This window comes from Petromyzon marinus, chromosome 23, assembly GCF_048934315.1.
Source record: "Petromyzon marinus isolate PM22_M1 ecotype Great Lakes invasive population chromosome 23, UKy_Petmar_22M1.pri1.0, whole genome shotgun sequence".
Lineage (NCBI taxonomy): Eukaryota > Metazoa > Chordata > Hyperoartia > Petromyzontiformes > Petromyzontidae > Petromyzon > Petromyzon marinus.
Window position 1 is genome coordinate 13,575,001 of NC_133689.1, and position 7,500 is coordinate 13,582,500.

General features: G+C 45.3%; 12 non-coding genes and 5 pseudogenes across 12 annotated transcripts in view; all 17 read right to left on the bottom strand.

The window, feature by feature from the left end:
* Positions 1-130: 130 nt before the first annotated feature.
* LOC142927968 (5S ribosomal RNA) lies at positions 131-249 on the bottom strand (annotated as a pseudogene).
* A 431-nt stretch (positions 250-680) lies between these two features.
* LOC142928725 (5S ribosomal RNA) lies at positions 681-799 on the bottom strand. The gene has a single exon (XR_012945035.1). It is a non-coding gene; the product is annotated as a 5S ribosomal RNA (ribosomal RNA).
* Positions 800-1,051: 252 nt separating this feature from the next.
* Positions 1,052-1,170, bottom strand: LOC142928726 (5S ribosomal RNA). The gene has a single exon (XR_012945036.1). It is a non-coding gene; the product is annotated as a 5S ribosomal RNA (ribosomal RNA).
* Positions 1,171-1,422: 252 nt separating this feature from the next.
* LOC142927413 (5S ribosomal RNA) lies at positions 1,423-1,541 on the bottom strand. The gene has a single exon (XR_012944337.1). It is a non-coding gene; the product is annotated as a 5S ribosomal RNA (ribosomal RNA).
* Positions 1,542-1,793: 252 nt separating this feature from the next.
* Positions 1,794-1,912, bottom strand: LOC142927793 (5S ribosomal RNA). Its single transcript, XR_012944717.1, has one exon. It is a non-coding gene; the product is annotated as a 5S ribosomal RNA (ribosomal RNA).
* A 431-nt stretch (positions 1,913-2,343) lies between these two features.
* LOC142926374 (5S ribosomal RNA) lies at positions 2,344-2,462 on the bottom strand. The gene has a single exon (XR_012943299.1). It is a non-coding gene; the product is annotated as a 5S ribosomal RNA (ribosomal RNA).
* A 431-nt stretch (positions 2,463-2,893) lies between these two features.
* LOC142926483 (5S ribosomal RNA) lies at positions 2,894-3,012 on the bottom strand. The gene has a single exon (XR_012943408.1). It is a non-coding gene; the product is annotated as a 5S ribosomal RNA (ribosomal RNA).
* A 252-nt stretch (positions 3,013-3,264) lies between these two features.
* Positions 3,265-3,383, bottom strand: LOC142928727 (5S ribosomal RNA). The gene has a single exon (XR_012945037.1). It is a non-coding gene; the product is annotated as a 5S ribosomal RNA (ribosomal RNA).
* Positions 3,384-3,635: 252 nt separating this feature from the next.
* Positions 3,636-3,754, bottom strand: LOC142927414 (5S ribosomal RNA). The gene has a single exon (XR_012944338.1). It is a non-coding gene; the product is annotated as a 5S ribosomal RNA (ribosomal RNA).
* A 252-nt stretch (positions 3,755-4,006) lies between these two features.
* Positions 4,007-4,125, bottom strand: LOC142926950 (5S ribosomal RNA). Its single transcript, XR_012943874.1, has one exon. It is a non-coding gene; the product is annotated as a 5S ribosomal RNA (ribosomal RNA).
* A 431-nt stretch (positions 4,126-4,556) lies between these two features.
* On the bottom strand, positions 4,557-4,675 carry LOC142925897 (5S ribosomal RNA). The gene has a single exon (XR_012942820.1). It is a non-coding gene; the product is annotated as a 5S ribosomal RNA (ribosomal RNA).
* Positions 4,676-4,927: 252 nt separating this feature from the next.
* LOC142928266 (5S ribosomal RNA) lies at positions 4,928-5,046 on the bottom strand (annotated as a pseudogene).
* A 431-nt stretch (positions 5,047-5,477) lies between these two features.
* Positions 5,478-5,596, bottom strand: LOC142928284 (5S ribosomal RNA; annotated as a pseudogene).
* A 427-nt stretch (positions 5,597-6,023) lies between these two features.
* On the bottom strand, positions 6,024-6,142 carry LOC142926397 (5S ribosomal RNA). Its single transcript, XR_012943322.1, has one exon. It is a non-coding gene; the product is annotated as a 5S ribosomal RNA (ribosomal RNA).
* A 435-nt stretch (positions 6,143-6,577) lies between these two features.
* LOC142928542 (5S ribosomal RNA) lies at positions 6,578-6,696 on the bottom strand (annotated as a pseudogene).
* Positions 6,697-6,948: 252 nt separating this feature from the next.
* LOC142928412 (5S ribosomal RNA) lies at positions 6,949-7,067 on the bottom strand (annotated as a pseudogene).
* A 427-nt stretch (positions 7,068-7,494) lies between these two features.
* Positions 7,495-7,500, bottom strand: part of LOC142925915 (5S ribosomal RNA) — a 119-nt gene continuing 113 nt past the window's right edge. The window contains exon 1 of the ribosomal RNA XR_012942838.1: positions 7,495-7,500. This exon is cut by the window's right edge and continues 113 nt beyond it. This is a non-coding gene — a ribosomal RNA (5S ribosomal RNA).

The following is a 7,500-nucleotide window of genomic DNA, read 5'->3' on the forward strand; positions in this document are numbered from 1 at the left end:
GGCATCAAACAGTATTTTACAAAAAATATTGATCCCAATGCAGTACACCATATCGACGTGAAATTGACATGTGCACTCACTGCATGAGTCGAAGTGTAAAAAGCGTGCCATCCAGATCCAAATATACAAAAGCCTACAACACCTGGTATTCCCAGGCAGTCTCCCATGCAAGTACTAACCAGACTCGACCGTGCTTAGCTTCCGAGATCAGATCAGATCGGGCGCATTCAGGGTGATATGGGCGTAGGCCATGCTTGGAAAGACCTGTCGCACATTCAGATGTATTAAACAATCAACATTCAACCATACTTCTGGAGGTTATCGCTCAAAAAACCTTTATACTGGTAGAAACGAAGTTGTAAACTGAGTGTACCAGCCTGCAATAGATTAATGTGTCCGTCCGTCCGACCGTCCCCTTTCAATACTTTAACGAAGTGAAATCTCGTGCTGTTGGGTGTATAAAATCAGTAATAGACAGCGCAGAGACTTGTCCTACCAGCCCACTCTGCAGGGACCTGTTTCTGAGCTCCTGGTTGAGCACCGAAAGAGTGGCATCAAACATTATATTACAAAAAATATTGATCCCAATGCAGTACACCATATCGACGTGAAATTGGCAGGTGCACTCACTGGATGAGTCGAAGTGTAAAAAGCGACCCATCCAGATACAACAATGCAAAAGCCTACAACACCTGGTATTCCCAGGCAGTCTCCCATCCAAGTACTAACCAGGCTCGACCATGCTTAGCTTCCGAGATCAGACGAGATCGGGCGCATTCAGGGTGATATGGTCGTAGGCCGTGCTTGCAGAGACCTGTCGAACACTCATATGTATAAAACAATCAACATTCAACTATACTCCTGGAGGTCATCGCTCGTGAAAACGTTTATTCTGAGCTCCTGGTTTAGCCCCGAAAGAGTGGCATCAAACAGTATTTTACAAAAAATATTGATCCCAAAGCAGTACACCATATCGACGTGAAATTGGCAGGTGCACTAACTGGATGAGTCGAAGTGTAAAATGCGACGCATCCAGATACAACAATGCAAAAGCCTACAACACCTGGTATTCCCAGGCAGTCTCCCATCCAAGTACTAACCAGGCTCGACCATGCTTAGCTTCCGAGATCAGACGAGATCGGGCGCATTCAGGGTGATATGGTCGTAGGCCGTGCTTGCAGAGACCTGTCGAACACTCATATGTATAAAACAATCAACATTCAACTATACTCCTGGAGGTCATCGCTCGTGAAAACGTTTATTCTGAGCTCCTGGTTTAGCCCCGAAAGAGTGGCATCAAACACTATTTTACAAAAAATATTGATCCCAATGCAGTACACCATATCGACGTGAAATTGGCAGGTGCACTCACTGGATGAGTCGAAGTGGAAAAAGCGACCCATCCAGATACAACAATGCAAAAGCCTACAACACCTGGTATTCCTAGGCAGTCTCCCAACCAAGTACTAACCAGGCTCGACCATGCTTAGCTTCCGAGATCAGACGAGATCGGTCGCATTCAGGGTGATATGGTCGTAGGCCGTGCTTGCAAAGACCTGTCGAACACTCATATGTATAAAACAATCAACATTCAACTATACTCCTGGAGGTCATCGCTCGTGAATACGTTTATTCTGAGCTCCTGGTTTAGCCCCGAAAGAGTGGCATCAAACAGTATTTTACAAAAAATATTGATCCCAATGCAGTACAACATATCGACGTGAAATTGGCAGGTGCACTAACTGGATGAGTCGAAGTGTAAAAAGCGACCCATCCACATACAACAATGCAAAAGCCTACAACACCTGGTATTCCCAGGCAGTCTCCAATCCATGTACTAACCAGGCTCGACCATGCTTAGCTTCCGATATCAGACGAGATCGGGCGCATTCAGGGTGATATGGTCGTAGGCCGTGCTTGCAGAGACCTGTCGAACACTCATATGTATAAAACAATCAACATTCAACTATACTTCTGGAGGTCATCGCTCAAAAAACCTTTATATTGGTAGAAACGAAGTTGTAAACTGAGTGTACCAGCCTGCAATAGATTAATGTGTCCATCCGTCCGTCCGTCCCCTTTCAATACTTTAATGAAGTGAAATCTCGTGCTGTTGGGTGTATAAAATCAGTAATAGACAGCGCAGAGACTTGTCCTACCAGCCCACTATGCAGGGACCTGTTTCTGAGCTCCTGGTTGAGCCCCGAAAGAGTGGCATCAAACATTATATTACAAAAAATATTGATCCCAATGCAGTACACCATATCGACGTGAAATTGGCAGGTGCACTCACTGGATGAGTCGCAGTGTAAAAAGCGACCCATCCAGATACAACAATGCAAAAGCCTACAACACCTGGTATTCCCAGGCAGTCTCCCATCCAAGTACTAACCAGGCTCGACACTGCTTAGCTTCCGAGATCAGACGAGATCGGGCGCATTCAGGGTGAGATGGTCGTAGGCCATGCTTGGAAAGACCTGTCGCACATTCAGATGTATTAAAAAATCAACATTCATCTATACTTCTGGAGGTCATCGCTCAAAAAACCTTTATACTGGTAGAAACGAAGTTGTAAACTGAGTGTACCAGCCTGCAATAGATTAATGTGTCCGTCCGTCCGTCCGTCCCCTTTCAATACTTTAACGAAGTGAAATCTCGTGCTGTTGGGTGCATAAAATCAGTAATAGACAGCGCAGAGACTTGTCCTAGCAGCCCACTCTGCAGGGACCTGTTTCTGAGCTCCTGGTTGAGCCCCGACAGAGTGGCATCAAACATTATATTACAAAAAATATTGATCCCAATGCAGTACACCATATCGACGTGAAATTGGCAGGTGCACTCACTGGATGAGTCGAATTGTAAAAAGCGACCCATCCAGATACAACATTGCAAAAGCCTACAACACCTGGCATTCCCAGGCAGTCTCCCATCCAAGTACTAATCAGGCTCGACCATGCTTAGCTTCCGAGATCAGACGAGATCGGGCGCATTCAGGGTGATATGGTCGTAAGCCATGCTTGGAAAGACCTGTCGCACATTCAGATGTATAAAACAATCAACATTCAACAATACTTCTGGAGGTCGTCGCTCATAAAACATTTATTCTGAGCTCCTGGTTGAGCCCCGAAAGAGTGGCATCAAACATTATTTTTTGAGAAAATATTGATCCCAATGCAGTACACCATATCGACGTGAAATTGGCAGGTGCACTAACTGGATGAGTCGAAGTGTAAAATGCGACGCATCCAGATACAACAATGCAAAAGCCTACAACACCTGGTATTCCCAGGCAGTCTCCCATCCAAGTACTAACCAGGCTCGACCATGCTTAGCTTCCGAGATCAGACGAGATCGGGCGCATTCAGGGTGATATGGTCGTAGGCCGTGCTTGCAGAGACCTGTCGAACACTCATATGTATAAAACAATCAACATTCAACTATACTCCTGGAGGTCATCGCTCGTGAAAACGTTTATTCTGAGCTCCTGGTTTAGCCCCGAAAGAGTGGCATCAAACACTATTTTACAAAAAATATTGATCCCAATGCAGTACACCATATCGACGTGAAATTGGCAGGTGCACTCACTGGATGAGTCGAAGTGGAAAAAGCGACCCATCCAGATACAACAATGCAAAAGCCTACAACACCTGGTATTCCTAGGCAGTCTCCCAACCAAGTACTAACCAGGCTCGACCATGCTTAGCTTCCGAGATCAGACGAGATCGGTCGCATTCAGGGTGATATGGTCGTAGGCCGTGCTTGCAAAGACCTGTCGAACACTCATATGTATAAAACAATCAACATTCAACTATACTCCTGGAGGTCATCGCTCGTGAATACGTTTATTCTGAGCTCCTGGTTTAGCCCCGAAAGAGTGGCATCAAACAGTATTTTACAAAAAATATTGATCCCAATGCAGTACAACATATCGACGTGAAATTGGCAGGTGCACTAACTGGATGAGTCGAAGTGTAAAAAGCGACCCATCCACATACAACAATGCAAAAGCCTACAACACCTGGTATTCCCAGGCAGTCTCCAATCCATGTACTAACCAGGCTCGACCATGCTTAGCTTCCGAGATCAGACGAGATCGGGCGCATTCAGGGTGATATGGTCGTAGGCCGTGCTTGCAGAGACCTGTCGAACACTCATATGTATAAAACAATCAACATTCAACTATACTTCTGGAGGTCATCGCTCAAAAAACCTTTATATTGGTAGAAACGAAGTTGTAAACTGAGTGTACCAGCCTGCAATAGATTAATGTGTCCATCCGTCCGTCCGTCCCCTTTCAATACTTTAATGAAGTGAAATCTCGTGCTGTTGGGTGTATAAAATCAGTAATAGACAGCGCAGAGACTTGTCCTACCAGCCCACTCTGCAGGGACCTGTTTCTGAGCTCCTGGTTGAGCCCCGAAAGAGTGGCATCAAACATTATATTACAAAAAATATTGATCCCAATGCAGTACACCATATCGACGTGAAATTGGCACGTGCACTCACTGGATGAGTCGAAGTGTAAAAAGCGACCCATCCAGATACAACAATGCAAAAGCCTACAACACCTGGTATTCCCAGGCAGTCTCCCATCCAAGTACTTATCAGGCTCGACCATGCTTAGCTTCCGAGATCAGACGAGATCGGGCGCATTCAGGGTGATATGGTCGTAGGCCATGCTTGGAAAGACCTGTCGCACATTCAGATGTATAAAACAATCAACATTCAACTATACTTCTCGAGGTCATCGCTCATAAAACCTTTAATCTGAGCTCCTGGTTGAGCCCCGAAAGAGTGGCATCAAACATTATTTTACAAGAAAATATTCATCCCAATGCAGTACACCATATCGACGTGAAATTGACAGGTGCACTCACTGCATGAGTCGAAGTGTAAAAAGGGTGCCATCCAGATCCAAATATACAAAAGCCTACAACACCTGGTATTCCCAGGCAGTCTCCCATGCAAGTACTAACCAGACTCGACCGTGCTTAGCTTCCTAGATCAGATGAGATCGGGCGCATTCAGGGGGATATGGGCGTAGGCCATGCTTGGAAAGACCTGTCGCACATTCAGATGTATTAAACAATCAACATTCAACTATACTTCTGGAGGTCATCGCTCAAAAAACCTTTATACTGGTAGAAACGAAGTTGTAAACTGAGTGTACCTGCCTGCAATAGATTAATGTGTCCGTCCGTCCGACCGTCCCCTTTCAATACTTTAACGAAGTGAAATCTCGTGCTGTTGGGTGTAGAAAATCAGTAATAGACAGCACAGAGACTTGTCCTACTAGCCCATTCTGCAGGGACCTGTTTCTGAGCTCCTGGTTGAGCAACGAAAGAGTGGCATCAAACATTATATTACAAAAAATATTGATCCCAATGCAGTACACCATATCGACGTGAAATTGACAGGTGCACTCACTGCATGAGTCGAAGTGTAAAAAGCGACCCATCCAGATACAACAATGCAAAAGCCTATAACACCTGGTATTCCCAGGCAGTCTCCCATCCAAGTACTAACCAGAATCGACCGTGCTTAGCTTCCGAGATCAGACGAGATCGGGCGCATTCAGGGTGATATGGTGGTAGGCCATGCTTGGAAAGACCTCTCGCACATTCAGATGTATAAAACAATCAACATTCAACTATACTTCTGGAGGTCATCGCTCAAAAAACCTTTATACTGGTAGAAGCGAAGTTGTAAACTGAGTGTACCAGCCTGCAATAGATTAATGTGTCCGTCCGTCCGTCCCCTTTCAATACTTTAACGAAGTGAAATCTCGTGCTGTTGGGTGTATAAAATCAGTAATAGACAGCGCAGAGACTTGTCCTACCAGCCCACCCTGCAGGGACCTGTTTCTGAGCTCCTGGTTGAGCCCCTAAAGAGTGGCATCAAACATTATATTACAAAAAATATTGATCCCAATGCAGTACAGCATATCGACGTGAAATTGGCAGGTGCACTCACTGGATGAGTCGAAGTGTAAAAAGCGACCCATCCAGATACAACAATGCAAAAGCCTACAACACCTGGTATTCCCAGGCAGTCTCCCATCCAAGTACTAACCAAGCTCGACCATGCTTAGCTTCCGAGATCAGACGAGATCGGGCGCATTCAGGGTGATATGGTCATAGGCCGTGCTTGGAAAGACCTGTCGCACATTCAGATGTATAAAACAATCAACATTCAACTATACTTCTGGAGGTCATCGCTCAAAAAACCTTTATACTGGTAGAAGCGAAGTTGTAAACTGAGTGTACCAGCCTGCAATAGATTAATGTGTCCGTCCGTCCGTCCGTCCGTCCCCTTTCAATACTTTAACGAAGTGAAATCTCGTGCTGTTGGGTGTATAAAATCAGTAATAGACAGCGCAGAGACTTGTCCTACCAGCCCACCCTGCAGGGACCTGTTTCTGAGCTCCTGGTTGAGCCCCTAAAGAGTGGCATCAAATATTATATTACAAAAAATATTGATCCCAATGCAGTACACCATATCGACGTGAAATTGGCAGGTGCACTAACTGGATGAGTCGAAGTGTAAAAAGCGACCCATCCAGATACAACAATGCAAAAGCCTATAACACCTGGTATTCCCAGGCAGTCTCCCATCCAAGTACTAACCAGAATCGACCGTGCTTAGCTTCTGAGATCAGACGAGATCGGGCGCAGTCAGGGTGATATGGTGGTAGGCCATGCTTGGAAAGACCTGTCGCACATTCAGATGTATAAAACAATCAACATTCAACTATACTTCTGGAGGTCATCGCGCATAAAACCTTTATTCTGAGCTCCTGGTTGAGCCCCGTAAGAGTAGCATCAAACATTATTTTACGAGAAAATATTGATCCCAATGCAGTACACCATATCGACGTGAAATTGACAGGTGCACTCACTGCATGAGTCGAAGTGTAAAAAGCGACCCATCCAGATACAACAATGCAAAAGCCTATAACACCTGGTATTCCCAGGCAGTCTCCCATCCAAGTACTAACCAGAATCGACCGTGCTTAGCTTCCGAGCTCAGACGAGATCGGGCGCATTCAGGGTGATATGGTGGTAGGCCATGCTTGGAAAGACCTCTCGCACATTCAGATGTATAAAACAATCAATATTCAACTATACTTCTGGAGGTCATCGCTCAAAAAACCTTTATACTGGTAGAAGCGAAGTTGTAAACTGAGTGTACCAGCCTGCAATAGATTAATGTGTCCGTCCGTCCGTCCCCTTTCAATACTTTAACGAAGTGAAATCTCGTGCTGTTGGGTGTATAAAATCAGTAATAGACAGCGCAGAGACTTGTCCTACCAGCCCACCCTGCAGGGACCTGTTTCTGAGCTCCTGGTTGAGCCCCTAAAGAGTGGCATCAAACATTATATTACAAAAAATATTGATCCCAATGCAGTACAGCATATCGACGTGAAATTGGCAGGTGCACTCACTGGATGAGTCGAAGTGTAAAAAGCGACCCATCCAGATACAACAATGCAAAAGCCTA